The 14,602-nt window shown below is 46.3% G+C and overlaps 1 protein-coding gene across 1 annotated transcript in view; it reads right to left on the bottom strand.

The window, feature by feature from the left end:
- The window catches only part of LOC132382804 (uncharacterized), a 100,915-nt gene that overhangs the window by 28,740 nt on the left and 57,573 nt on the right, over window positions 1–14,602 (bottom strand). Inside the window, exon 4 of the mRNA XM_059953264.1 lies at window positions 1,505–1,822. The gene's annotated coding sequence lies outside the window, so the exon portion shown is untranslated. The remainder of the gene's footprint in view (window positions 1–1,504; window positions 1,823–14,602) is intronic.

Raw genomic sequence — 14,602 nt, 5'->3', positions numbered from 1 at the left:
TTTGCCATGTTGACTTCATGCCACTGCGTGATTTAATGTGATGACGCAGTTTAGTTGAAAGATGAAGTTTAAAAGGTCATTGCCAGCAGGTTCTTTACAATACTGCTAGTTTGAGAATCAGTGGAGAGTGAAGATTGGAGTTCGGGAGTTAAAGATCGAGGAGAATCGATTTTCGACGGTGAAATGGGTTCAACCTTATTTAATCATTATTTGAAAGGAATTCGTTGACTGTTCTCGTGTTAATCTCTGTGGGATAGCAGAAGATTGAGGACAGTGTGATAAAGGAAAGGTCAGTGCCTTTAAGCCGTTTCATTCCGTAAATTCATCGTGGGAAAAGTTCGACGTTGGGGATCGAACCAAAAGGACATGAAAGAGAATTTAAATCATCTTATAAAGTCTCTCCTTTTTTAAATGGACTGTGAGCATTTCTGAACTTTTGGCAATACTACTTTAAAGAACTGTTTTTGCAACATCGCTTTAAGAACAGTTTGAGCTGCCGCACAGCAGCTGTTTCCGGTTACGTCAGCGTTTGCTTACTTTTGTGGGGTTTGTTTTCAGTGTTTAATAAACGTGTTGTTTGTTATAAAAACCCTTGCCTAACTCATATATTTATTGATGCCTGAATAATTAACAGTATATTACTGCAAATGTGAGTCTGGAACAATATTGCTGGGTGTGAGTGTGCTCTTGTGTCCATGCACTGTGACACTCACTGGGGCACTGGATCCAGTGTAATGAATACACAGGGTATCACACAGCACAGCACCGCACGAAGGCTGAGGAATAAACAGTTTGCTGAGCTCAGACCTCAGTCTGGGGAAATAACAAGCAGAGTGGCAATGGGAGCATAGTGGTATGCCACGATAGCATAGTGGTTATCACATTTGATAGTTCAGGAGACCCAGATTCAATTCCCACCGCTGCCTGTCTGGAGTTTGTACATTCTCCCGGTGACCACATGGGTTTCCTCCGGGTAGTCCTGTTTCTTCTCATAGTACAAAGACCTCCCATCATTATAAGTTGCCCCATGATTAGGCAAGAATTAAATCGGGGTATTGCTGGGTGGTGTGACTCGAAGGGCCAGGAGGACCTATTCCCTGTGTGTCTGAGTAAATAAATAAAGTGCTCCGGGAAACAGGCGGAACAACAGGGATCCCTGAACACGACAGACCAGACCTCTGAGTGAGATCTGTTTATCTGTGTCCCACGGATTCAGGTCATTTGACCCATCCACACCAGTCCCTCCCATGCCATTGGCCTTTCCCTCCATTCCCCCCTCCCTGTGTGTTCATATCCTCCAGCCTCAGTGCCTCGAGGTTCCCCATGGACAGTTCTATCCTTCATGGTCCCTGGCCCAGTCTCCATGGATCCTGACCGACACTGGGTCTGTGAGCCCAGCTCTGGGCACTCAGTCAGTGGGGATCAGTGAACAGGGGAACCTATGGGATCTACCCTCACTCATTCATCAGTGGTGTTTCAGGAACCTCTGCAGCCTCTCACTCACCGTACACCTCCAGTCGAACTATCTTTTTGGTTTCAGCTCCTGAACCTGTGGTAACAGTCACCTCATAATCACCAGTGTCTGTTCTCCGTAAACCATGGATTTCCAGACTGAAGTTCTCGGGATGTAGAGTTATCCGTTGCTCGTACTTAGCCATCAAAATTCCATGGATCCCGTTTCTGTATTGCACTATCCTGCTACTGAGTGATGTTATTTTCCACACAATCTCATAAACATCCGGTCTGGCTGGGATCCCAGGAGATAAGACGACAGACTCTCCCCGAGCTCCCTTCACAGTGGAAGAGGAAGTCTGCGCTCCAGCTGAGGAAACAAGAGGAGACAATCAGCAGGTGTGCTCAGTGACAGGAGGAGGAATCAGAGATGAGAGAATCACACACACAGGAGCAGGCTAGGGCATTCCCAGCTGTGTGACACAGCCAGCCCACAGTTCCTACATCACACAGGGACTGGTTTCCTGCCCCAGGTCACACCTCCTCTCCCCAGGCGCTTCCCTGCACCAGCTGTTCCTGCACCTCTGAGCACCCTCTGCTGCCTAGGACTCCTGTGATGGCTGGGGAGGCTTGGTCAGCAGGTATCGGAGTGGCAGTGTAGCTGCAGAAATTTTTCACCTGAGACAGCTCTACAGAGCTGTGAATCTCCCACAATCCCAGGTACTGAGAGACAAAGACATCTTCAAGACGCTGTTTATGAGGGTCTACCGTGCAGGTCCTAACTCTGGTAATTGTGGACCAGGTGAGAAAGATGATTATGGAATCTGGTGGGAATTTGACTGTATTAGGAAATAAGTCCATACAACGAAAAGGAGTCAAATACTAACCAATGGATGGCTGTAAATTCAAAGGGTTGATGGAACTTTTACAAAGAAGTGGATTATATGGTGCCTCATGAGATGATCAATAGCAATGACACCAATGTTTGTTTGATTCAATAAAAAGAAGCAAGATGTAAGCAGAATGGCTATTGTTGGAGCTGCCATTGTTGGAGTGGGCTAGTGTTAGAGTGGGAGGCTTTGACTCAATAGGCTTCGGCGAGAACAAGTGGAGCCTAAATGTGCTTCTGAGTCACTTGTTATCATTTACTTTATTTGTAAAACTTAGGCTTGTGAAGTTTGACCCAAAAGTATAACAGGCTCAGCGAGAAGAGGGTGAGTAAGTGACCTAGGTGAGTGCGGAACTCAAAGGTTTCAGAGATGAATCAGAGGTAAGAAAAGGCAATCATTTTTTTGTTGTCTGCAAGTCCTTATTCCTAAGTTCAGTGTAGGCAGGATGGTAGTTAGGGCAGTGGAATGCTCCTCTTGTAAGATGCAGGATTGCAGGGTGCCTAACAGTCTCCCTGATGACTACATCTGCAGGAACTACACCTGACTTCAGCTCCTGACTGACAAGGTGAAGGAATCAGAGTTGGATGGTGCCGAGCACATCCTGCTGCAGCTCCAGTTCCTTGACGTCAGTCAGGAGCTGAAGTCTGGGGAGCACCTCATAGCTGAAACTTCTACTGAGGTGGTCACACCCAGGGTGCGTGCAAGCTTCAGATAGTAGATGGGTGACCACCAGCAGAAGTAAGGGGGGTAAACACGCAGTGAAGGGTTCCCCTGTGGCACATCACTAGTCAGAAGCATCCTGTCAGAGGGGCAACCATCTACTACCACTATCTGGCTTTGCCCGCAAAGCCAATTTACCAGCTCACCTTGAATGCCAAGCAACTGAACTTTCCCAACCATGCGGGACCTTGTCAGATGCCTTGCTAAAGTCTGTGGAGACAACATCCACTTCCCTTGTAACCTCCTTGAAAACTCAGTAAGATTGGTTGGACATAAACTACCAGCATGAAGCCATGCTGACGTTCCTTAGTCAGTCCATAACTATCCAAATACTTAAACTTAGAATGCCTTTGAATATCTTTCCCACAACTGATGTCAGACTCATGGGCCGATAATTTCTTGGTTCATTTTCAGAGACTTTTAAAAACCAGAACTGGTTGTCCTCCAATCCACTGGTGCCTCTCCAGCCACTGAGGATAAATTAAATATCTCTGCTGTCCCCTGGAGTTTCTGCACTTGCCTCCCGTAGGGTCTGAGGAAACACCTTGTCAGGCCCTGGGGATTTATCTACCCTGATATGCCTCAGTATAGTAAAGACCTCTTCCTCTGTAATCAGTACAGGGTCCATGTAGTTGGTATCATTTTCCCTCACTTATATAGACTCTGGGTCCACCTCCTGAGTAAACAGAAATGCAAAAAATTTAATTAAGATCTCCCTCATCAGTTCTGGCTCCACACATGAATTACCTTTCTGATCTTCCAGAGGACCAATTTTGTCCTTTCCACTCCTTTTGCTCTTAACATATCTGTTGAGTCCCTTAAGATTCTTCGCCTTGTCTGCGAAGCAAATTTATGCCTTCTTTTCACCCTTCTGATTTCTTTCTTAACCATTCTCCAGCAATTCTTATACTCCATAAGCACTTCGCTTGTTCCTACCTGTCTATACAAGCTATGCACCTCTCTTTTTTCCCTCTTGAGAACAAAGGTTCCCTACATTTTTTATCTTTACCTTCTATTCTGACAGATACATGCAAGCTTTGAACTCTCAAAATTTCTCTTTTGAAGGCTTTCCACTTACTATACAGACCTTCACCAAAAAAAACCTGTCCCAATCAACACTTGACAAGATCATTTCTGATACCATCAAAATTGGCCATTCCCCAATTTAGAATCTCAAACTGCGGACCAGACCTATCTTATTCCATATTTACTTTGAAACTAATGACACTGTGGTCACTAGATATAAAGTGTTCCCCTACACAAACTTTTGGCACCTGCCTTGTGCCTTTCCATGATAGCAGATCCAGTATCACATGCTCTCTCATTGGGACTTCTATATATCGATGAAGGAAACTTCCCTAACATATTTGAAAACTCTGTATCATGTGGTCCTTTTACAGTATGGGATTCCCAGTCAATATGTGGAAATTTAAAATCACCTGTTATAACAACCTTGTGCTTCTTGCAACAATCTGCGAATTCTGTACATATTTGTTCTTCTAAATCCCATGGACTATTGGGTCTGTAATATAACCCCATTAATGTGGTCATACCTTTCTTGTTTCTCAGTTCCACCCATATCGCCTCACTAAATAAGTGCTTCCTGAAGAAGCACTGCTGTGACATTTTCCCTGAGTAGTAACGCCACCTCTCCTCCCACTTTGTCATGTCTAAAACAACGGAATCCCAGAATACTGATCTGCCAGTCCTGTCCTTCCTCCAACCAAGTCTCCTTAATGGCTATAAAATCTTAATTCCGGGTGTTGATCCATGCCCTGTGCTCAACCACCTTTCCTATGATACTTCTTGCATTAAAATATGTAGCTCAGGACACAGGTCGCACCTTGCTCAATGTTTTGTTTCCTGGCTTTGTCCGAGGTCTTACCAAAATCTGTCTGCACAACCTCTCCACTAACTCTTCAGTCACTCTGGTTCCCGTCCCCCTGCAACTCTAGTTTAAACCCTTGCATGCAGCATTAGCAAACATTCCCACTAGGCTATTACTCCCCCTCCAGTTCAGATGCAATCAATCTGTGGGACCTCCAGGTCAATCTGTGAGATTCACTGCTGCAAGTGGCTGTGCTGGGGTCCTGGTATTTTCCGAGGTGGTGAAGCTGTGAGATTCACAGTCGCAAGAGGCTGTACTGGAGTCCTGGTGTTACAGAGGTGGTGTAACTGTGGGATTCAGTCGCAAGAAGCTGTACTGGGGTCCTGGTGTTTCAGAGGTGGTGAAGCTGTGGGATTCACAGTCGCAAGAGGCTGTACTGGAGTCCTGGTGTTACAGAGGTGGTGAAGCTGTACTGGGGTCCTGGTGTTTCAGAGGTGGTGAAGCTGTGGGATTCACAGTCGCAGGAGGCTGTACTGGGGTCCTGGTGTTTCAGAGGTGATGTAACTGTGGGATTCAGTCGCAAGAAGCTGTACTGGGGTCCTGGTGTTTCAGAGGTGGTGAAGCTGTGGGATTCACAGTCGCAAGAGGCTGTACTGGAGTCCTGGTGTTACAGAGGTGGTGAAGCTGTACTGGGGTCCTGGTGTTTCAGAGGTGGTGAAGCTGTGGGATTCACAGTCGCAGGAGGCTGTACTGGGGTCCTGGTGTTTCAGAGGTGATGTAACTGTGGGATTCAGTCGCAAGAAGCTGTACTGGGGTCCTGGTGTTTCAGAGGTGGTGAAGTTGTGGGATTCACAGTCGCAGGAGGCTGTACTGGGGTCCTGGTGTTACAGAGGTGGTGAAGCTGTACTGGGGTCCTGGTGTTTCAGAGGTGGTGAAGTTGTGGGATTCACAGTCGCAGGAGGCTGTACAGGGGTCCTGGTGTTTCAGAGGTGATGTAACTGTGGGATTCACAGTCGCAGGAGGCTGTACTGGGGTCCTGGTGTTTCAGAGGTGGTGAAGCTGTGGGATTCACAGTCGCAGGAGGCTGTACTGGGGTCCTGGTGTTTCAGAGGTGGTGAAGCTGTGGGATTCACAGTCGCAGGAGGCTGTACTGGGGTCCTGGTGTTACAGAGGTGATGAAGCTGTTGGACCTGCTGTCACAAGAGGCTGTACAGGGGTTCCAGGGTTTTAGAAGTGGGCTCTTGGTACTTCTGTACTGACATCACATAATGTTTGTAACTGAACAGCATTAAAGGGATGGGAAGAATATGGGAATATGGACTTGACAGAGAGGGTCATCCATATTCATATAGAATGATAGAACAGTTTGAAAGGATGGAATGGCTGATTCCTGCTCCTGGTTCCTGTGTTTCTATTTTACTGCATGTGACACAAACTGTTCTGCTGTCAATGAACATCGGAGGGAAATATTCTAGGGGTGGGGTGACACCTTCTGACTTTTGGAGGCACAGGGTTGGTCAGATAGGGAGATGAGTGGCTCAAAGATTGATGGGAGGAGAGGGTTTCAGCTCACTGGGCATCAACGCTAGGGAAGGACCCTTAGTGGGGGGGCTCCCAAAGTGGAGTGGGGCTCCTGGAGTGGTGGGTCCCAGTCAAGGGTCCTGGAGTGGTGATTTCCAGGAGTGGTGAGTCCCAGAACAGTGGGTCCTAGAGCGGTGGGTCGCAGCAGTACGGAGTTCCGGAACTGGTGGGTACCAGACTCCCTCAAAGATGTCACACAAGTTGATAGGGTGGTTAAGAAGGTGAATGCCCTTCATTAGTCATGGGATTGAATTCATAAGCACGTTGTAATGTTGAAGTCTTATGACAACTCTGGTTTTTGGAGTGACAGGGATGAGAGGTGACTTGATAGAGATGTATAAAATTTTGAGGGGCAGATATAAAGTGGACCGCCAGCATCCTTTGCCCAGGATGGCAGAGGCCAATACCTGAGGGCATCCTTTTCAGGTGTGTGGAAGGCAAATGTTTGATTGATCATACAGAAGGTTTACACGGGCTGGCAAAACACGATGGGCTGAAGGGCCCACATTGTCTGTACTGTCCCACGTTCTAAGTAAGAGTATGTCTGAGAGTGAGCAGCAGGTAACAGGAAGGGAGGTCCGTTCATCGTCTGGTTGTGTGGCTTTTGTTTGTGGAAGAACGACCATAAGAGGATTTTTCATTCAAAAGCTAAGTGAATTCCAACCTGGAATATAAACAGAGGAAAATCCGAGGGTACAAGAAGTGGGTCGATGTGTTAGACTGGAGAGATTCATTGAAAGGCATGGCAGTGGATAAGCAATGACTAACTTTTACTGAACAACTGCAGGATCTGCAAGAGTTCAACATTCCTTTCTGGAACAAAATGGTTCAACCAGAGTTTCTGACAGACGTGAAGGACAGGATTAGATCCAAAGCAGAGACATGTAATGAAGCCAGAAATGGCAGTGAGTCTGAGTATTGGGAGAGGTACAGGTTGCAGTAAACATGGACCAGGAGATTGACTGAGAGTGAAAGGAGAGGATCTTACAAGAAAGCAAAATACAAATAGCTCAGCTCTAGGAAAGATTTCATGAAACTGGAAAGGGTGATCAGAACTTAAGGAAGAGCCCCTTCAAACACTCAAACAGGGGCTGCAACCTCCCACACTCTGCACGGACGTCATACACATGTCACGATGTGTGCTGCTATAACAGAACCCCAGGGCGGAGGAAGGACAGTCTCAGATGGAGAGACAGTGATGAAAGTTTGTTCATAATAATTCCAAAAGAACATCAGTGGCTCGGCCAAGCAACACTGCGAGACGTAACATTCTCAGAACTAGGACCCTGCGATTAGCACTTCTTAAATAATGCAAGTAACACAGGATCCCCAAGACGATCACAATAAACTTAACAAATTTAAACAGAAAGCGCAAGGAGATCGCATTACAAAGAGAATCACTCAAGAAAAACACAAGGAATGCTAAATGATTAACAACTCTTGTTAAAGAACAATTAAACAATTCAGGTGCTCTAAAAACCTCAGAGCCCAACACTCTCTGACACCTTATGATCAATGATGTCTTCACAAAGGTACCAGTGGACATAGGTAGGTCACTGTTTGCAGATGATGGGGCCTTGTGGAAAAGAGGCAGGAACACGGAGCATATAACCAGGAAACTACAAGGAGCAATTGATGAAGTGGTAGAGTGGGGTTATGATTGGGGATGTAGATTTTCAGTGGAAAAAACTCAAACTGTATTTTTCACTAGGAAAAGAATTGAAGTAGGGAAGAAGTTAAGGATGTATGGGATTGAATTAGAAAGGGTTGGATCATTTAAATTTCTGGGAGTTATATTTGATTCACGATTAACATGGGCAGACCATATCAGGAAAGTTGAGGAGAAATGTAAAAAAGTAATAAATGTGATAAGATGTTTGACTGGTAGGGAATGGGGAGCAAGTTGTTCAGTAATAAAGAGAATGTATGTGGCTTTAGTAAGATCTGTGTTGGATTATGGAAGTGTAGCATATGGATCAGCAGCTAGGTCTCTTATAAGGAAATTGGATGTGATTCAGGCTCAGGTTTTGAGAATGTGCAGTGGGGCTTTTAAAACATCACCAATATCAGCCCTGCAGATAGAAATGGGAACAATGCCTTTGGAATTAAGAAGGATGCAATTGATGGCAAACTACTGGGTTAATTTGCAGGGACACAACGATTCTCACCCTGCTAAAGGAGTGTTGCAGGAGTCCTGGGAAAATGGGAGGTTTCAGAGGGAAAACTTAAGTCGGGTAGGGAATGATATTGCTAGATCATGTGGAGTGTTTGATCTAAGGATAAGTCCTTCAGTAGTTTATCCGGTTGTAGCTCCATGGAAGCTGGTATGGCCTGACGTAGGCTGGCAATTGTTAGAGGTAAAAAGGAAAGTATAAAACTGATTTGTTAAGTGCATTTAACTGTTATGTGATGGAAAAGTATAGTGATTATACTCAGGTCTATACAGATGGTGCTAAGGAACCTGAGACAGGGGTGACAGGGTTTGGGGTGGCTATACCAGCAAAAGCAATTGCAATCAGCAGAAGAACATCTGATAAGTTAGCGGTGTATACAGTGGAGATGATGGCAGTGTTGGTTGCGTTGCGTTGGGTGGAGAAAGCTAGACTAGTCAAAGTGTTGATATGCTCAGATTCATCTTCAGTACTGGCAAGTTTAAGGTCTTCTCACTCAAACAGCCGGCAAGATGTACTTCATGAAGTCCTTCAGTCAGTCACAAGAGTTGCAAATCAGGGAGTTCAGGTTAAATTTCTATGGGTTCCAGCTCATGTAGGGGTGAAGGGCAATGAAAGGGTGGATGAGTTGGTAAAGAGGGCAATAAAGAAAGAAAATATAGAAATGCGCATTAGTATTAGTAAAGCAGAGGTTAAGTGTGTAATCTGGGAAAAAATTAACCAAATGTGGCAAGAAAGATGGGACAGGGAGATATTTATATCAAATACAAAAAAGTGTTGCAGATACTAGGGTAGGAAGTAGATACAGAAGAGAGGAAATTGTGTGGACTAGGTTAAGGCTGGGGCACTGTGCACTAAACCAAACCTTGAAATTGATAGGGAAACACCAGACAGGAGTGTGTGCGGAATGTCAGGAAGAGGAGTCAGTAGAATATGTAGTTCTGAGTTGCAGGAAGTATGGGATACAAAGAGAGATGATGAGAATTAATCTAAGGGAATTGGGGGTGCAGGAATTCACATGAAAAGGGTTGCTGGGCATGGGTGAGAGAACACAGGTCAGGGTATTTTTAGCTTTCTTAAGGGGTACAGGGTTTTTTAATGGAATATGATGGATAAACAGAAATAGGGTACTCGGATGGGGAGGATAAAGTGTAGGTTAGGGTATGCGTATGTGTGCAATTGGGTGAAGGGATTTAGAACGTGAGTCCATTGCATACTCCGGAACAGAAGGAGGCGGTAATGCACCATTAAGCTGGGTGCCAACTGCTGTAAAACAAGACAGAGAGAGAGAGAGACTCTCCGACACCTCGATCAGGCCTGAAGAGCTCATTACATCAGTTTCCACATGAGAGCAAGGTCATTACATCAGGATAGACAGGAGGCATGTAGCAGGTATAGGCAAGTAGAAGCAAATGAGTACTTGAGGAGAATAGGAAATGCAGGAGAACATTTAAGAAGGAAATCAGGAGCTCAAAAAGCACTCATGCTGTTGCTCTAGCAGACAAGGTGAAGGAGAATCCTAAAGGCTTCAACAGACATATTAAGAACAAAAGGATAGCAAAGGATAGAATTGGTCCCCTGGAAGATCAAAGTGGTAATCTATGCACGAAGCCAAAGTAGATTACATTTTGCATCTGTATTTACTTAGGGGACGGACACAATCTATAGAAGTGAGACAAAGCAGCAGTGAGGTCATGAACCCTATACAGGTTACAGAAGAGGAGGTGCTTTCTGTCTTGGGGCAAATTAGGGTGGACAAATCCTCAGGGACTGACAAAGCGTTCCCTTGGACTGTATGGGTGTCTAGTGCAGAAATTGCAAGGATCTTACCAAAGGTATTTAAAACATCCTTAGCCACAGGTGAGGTGCCGGAGGATTGCGGCATAGCTAATGTTTAAGAAAGACTCTTGGAATGTCAGGAAATTATAGCCTGGTGAGCCTGACATCAATATTGGGAAGTTAGTGGAAGGTGTTCGAAAGAGACCAGAGATACAAGTATTTTTTAGACAGGGACTGATTAAGGAGAGACAACATGGCTTTGTGCGTGGTCAGTCACATGTAATCATCTTATAGAGTTTTTCGAGGAAGTTACCAGTAAAATGGTTGAAAACAAGGCAGTGGATGTTGTCTACATGGAAGTTAGCAAAGCCTTTGACAAGATCCTGCATGGTTTGTCATTGAAGATCAGGTAGTAAATTGGATTAGATATTGGTTCCTTGTGGGATAAGTCTAACAAGCCAAGTTGTAGATGATTGCTTCTCTCACTGGAGGCTTGTGACTCATGTTTGCAGGCGTCAGTGGCTGGTCTGTTGTTTGTCATCTATATCAATGATCTGGATGATAATGTGGTTAAATGGATCAGCAAATTTGCAGGTGACATCAAAATTAGGGGTGTAGTGGATGGCAAGGAAGAATATCAAAGCATTCAGCAGGATCTGGGCCAGCCAGCTGAAAAATGGCAGGTGACATTTAATGCAGACAAGTATGAGGTGTTGCAATTTGGGAGGACTATCTAGTGTGGGTGTTATATGGTGAAGAGTGGTGGAACAGAGGAATACTGATCCATAATTCCTTGAAAGTGGTGTCACAGGTACATAGGTTTGTAAATAAATCCCTTAGCATATTGTCCTTCATAAATCAATGTATTAAGTATAGGGGTTGGGATGTTATGTTGAAATTGTATAAGATGTTGGTGAGGTCTAATTTGGAGTCTTATGTGCAGTTTTGGTTTCCTACCTACAGGAAAGATGTAAACAAGATTGAAAGAGTACAGAGAAAATTTACAAGGATGGGACAGAGGTGCAGGAGAGAGAGGGGAGAGGGAGAATCAGAAATAACGGTCCTTGGAGAGGATATGTTTCGGTGGGGGATGTGGAGAGGTCATCTAGTGTGGGCATTGAGGTAGAAGGGTGTGGTCACTCTGATGGAACTGTATTATAGAGTACGCTAAGCTTCTGGAGTAATTGGTTTTATTTAAAAAACAACTGACGGGTCTGTATAGCCAAAGCCCCTGTTGAGATGGGGAGCTTGAGTTGAGATCAGTGTGTGATAAGCTGGTCCTCACAGGGAGGGTGTTTGATCAAATACTGTCTCAAATGGGGAGGCAGGGGCAGGAAGTGGATAGTTATCAGGCAGAGAATGGTTCTGGAGTCCAGATATATCCAGATAGAGACAGAATACAGACAGACTGGGGGGGGGGGGGGGGAGGTGGAATGTGGTGGCAGAATGACAAAGGATAGCGCTGCTCTCTCTCACATTCCAAAGCCATGTGGGTTGACTGACCACTGTAAACTGTCCCCAGTGCGAGGGTGAGGGTCAGGACTAATGACATGGGGTCAGTGTCAACTGGTACACGATGGTCAGTGCACACTCAGTGGATCAAAGGGTCTGTTTCTGCACCATCAGGCCCCACAGGTGGCAGGAGGAAGACAGAAGCAGTCAGAGAGGAGCTGAGAGCTGCTGAGAGGCCAACAGACCCGGAGACTTAAGGAGAGACAGAGCTTTATGGATGGGTACAGAAACAAAGATATTCATAGTGAGAGAGATTGAGAGATTGGGGAGAAAAAAGAAAGGGAGGGAGTGAGGTAGAGTTAATTCTGATTCAGAGTGTGGACAGACAGAGAGTCCAGCAGGAAACAGAATGGATGAAGGGTCCACTCAGCGAGGCTCAGACAAATCTCAGGGTTCTACACTCATCATTAAAAGCCGGTCTTGTGCACCCAAGCAGAAACGAGAGAGGTACAGAGCAGGCTGGTTCCCCACCACCAAAGCAACTTCCACATCTTGAAGATTTATTTGGTGTTTGGAGAATAGAGATTGTTGAAGTAGGAAGTGAAATATCAGGAACTGATTGTGTCATACCTATCCAGTGCCCTGTGACAGGGGACAAACCACAGGGGGATAGGGTACAGAGCAGCAACAGTAAGTCAAGCACATCCCACTGACTTGTCCCTCCCACAGCCTTTGTGCATCTCTCCTTTTGTCTACTTTCTATCTTTACCAGTAGCCTCATTCTATCTCTTTCATTCTGTCTTCACCCGCAGTTTGTCTCTCTCTCTCTCTTATTCTATTCACCCACTGCTCCTAGCTCTCTCTTACACTTTCACCCACAGCTCCTTTATCTCTTCTTTTCTGTCTTTCTCTACGTCTGTCTCTCTCTCACTTCCCACTTCCTCTGCTTTCCTCTTTCTACACCCACCCCTCTCTCTCTGCCCTCTCCATCTCTCTCTTCCTCTTTCTCCCCCTCTCCCTCTATCCTCTCTCATTCTACTCTCACCTCTTTCCCTCAACTCCCACTTCTCTCTCCCTCCCTCCTCCCACCTCTCTTTTTCATTACCCCCTCTCTCTCTCAGTCTCTCTGTCACTTCTCACCCCTCCCTCTCTCTTTCTCTATCTCTGATTCCCTCATTCTCTTTCTCTTTTCTCACCCACGGCTTCTGTTCATCTCTCTCTTCAGCCTAACCAGAGTTGTACAAAGTTGCAACATAACCTCAATTTGAAGTTGTTGGCTGACATTGGCTTATAACTCCCTCCCTCTCCCTGATTATCTGTACAGTGAATTGCCCAAGAGATGGACAATCAGTAATCCTTCCATCAACAATCCACCACTCACACTCCGATGTTGCACACTCAGAGCACCACTCACACTCCGATGATGCACACTCAGAGCATCGCGTACACATTGTCCCCATGTGTGGAAGTGACCGAGACCGGGAGAGAGAAGCGAAGCAGAAGGATTTCTTACAAATAAAACTCACAGACAGGAACAGAGAGGATCAGCCAGAGGGTCAGCAGCTGCCGAGTGTCCATCTCTCTCAAGGACGGGCGGATGGGGTAAAGTGATACAGAGGTCCTCTTCCCTCCTGGAGTTTCTGGTGATGAGCAGTCCAGTCTGGTGCAGAGAGTGCAGAGGCGTATAGTGGAACAGGAAACTGGTCTGTGAGGTGGTGTGATCACAGGCAGATAGGCACCACCCCCAGGGGGAAGAACAGGACTGCAAAACAAGAGCCCAGTCCCTGATTACAGTATCACTGTCCGTCAGGGGTGCTCCTGAGGATCCCTTCACTCATATCAGTATCTTCCTCTCTCCCAGTCCACCCCACTCATTTGCCAGATTCCCCAGTGGGGGAAGCAATGTCAGGCTGAGCAGGGTATTTCCAATCTCCTTTAGACAGGACCCAGATGTGCAGTCAGGACAGGAACAGTCCACAGTGGGAAACAGAGAAACGATCCAACTGTGACATAGATGGAGCATGGGAAATATCTCTACAATGTCCCTCACACTAAGTGGGAGATCTGTACACCGACCGGTGTCTCTCAGACCCTCTCTCTCAAGGGGAGATCTGTACACTGACCAGTGTCTCTCTGTTCCCTCTTTCAGTGGGAGATCTGTACACTGACCGGTGTCTCTCAGTCCCTCTCTCTCGGGGGGAGATCTGTACACTGACCGGTGTCTCTCAGTCCCTCTCTCTCGGGGGGAGATCTGTACACTGACCGGTGTCTCTCTGTCCCTCTCTCTCAGGGGGAGATCTGTACACTGACCAGTGTCTCTCAGTCTCTCTCTCTCAGAGGGAGATCTGTACACTGACCGGTGTCTCTCTGTCCCTCTCTCTCAGAGGGAGATCTGTACACTGACCGGTGTCTCTCAGACCCTCTCTCTCAGGGGGTGATCTGTACACTGACCGGTGTCTCTCAGTCCCTCTCTCTCGGGGGGAGATATGTACACTGACCGGTGTCTCTCAGTCCCTCTCTCTCGGGGGGAGATATGTACACTGACCGGTGTCTCTCTGTCCCTCTCTCCCAGGGGGAGATCTGTACACTGACCAGTGTCTCTCAGTCCCTCTCTCCCAGGGGGAGATCTGTACTCTGACCAGTGTCTCTCAGGAATGATCTGTACACTGACCAGTGTCTCTCAGAGGGAGATCTGTACACTGACCGGTGTCTCTCAGAGGGAGATCTGT

This window comes from Hypanus sabinus, chromosome 29 (assembly GCF_030144855.1).
Source record: "Hypanus sabinus isolate sHypSab1 chromosome 29, sHypSab1.hap1, whole genome shotgun sequence".
In the NCBI taxonomy this organism is placed as follows: domain Eukaryota; kingdom Metazoa; phylum Chordata; class Chondrichthyes; order Myliobatiformes; family Dasyatidae; genus Hypanus; species Hypanus sabinus.
The sequence above is the reverse complement of the archived record's forward strand: the minus strand, read 5'-3'. Positions and strand labels throughout refer to the sequence as shown.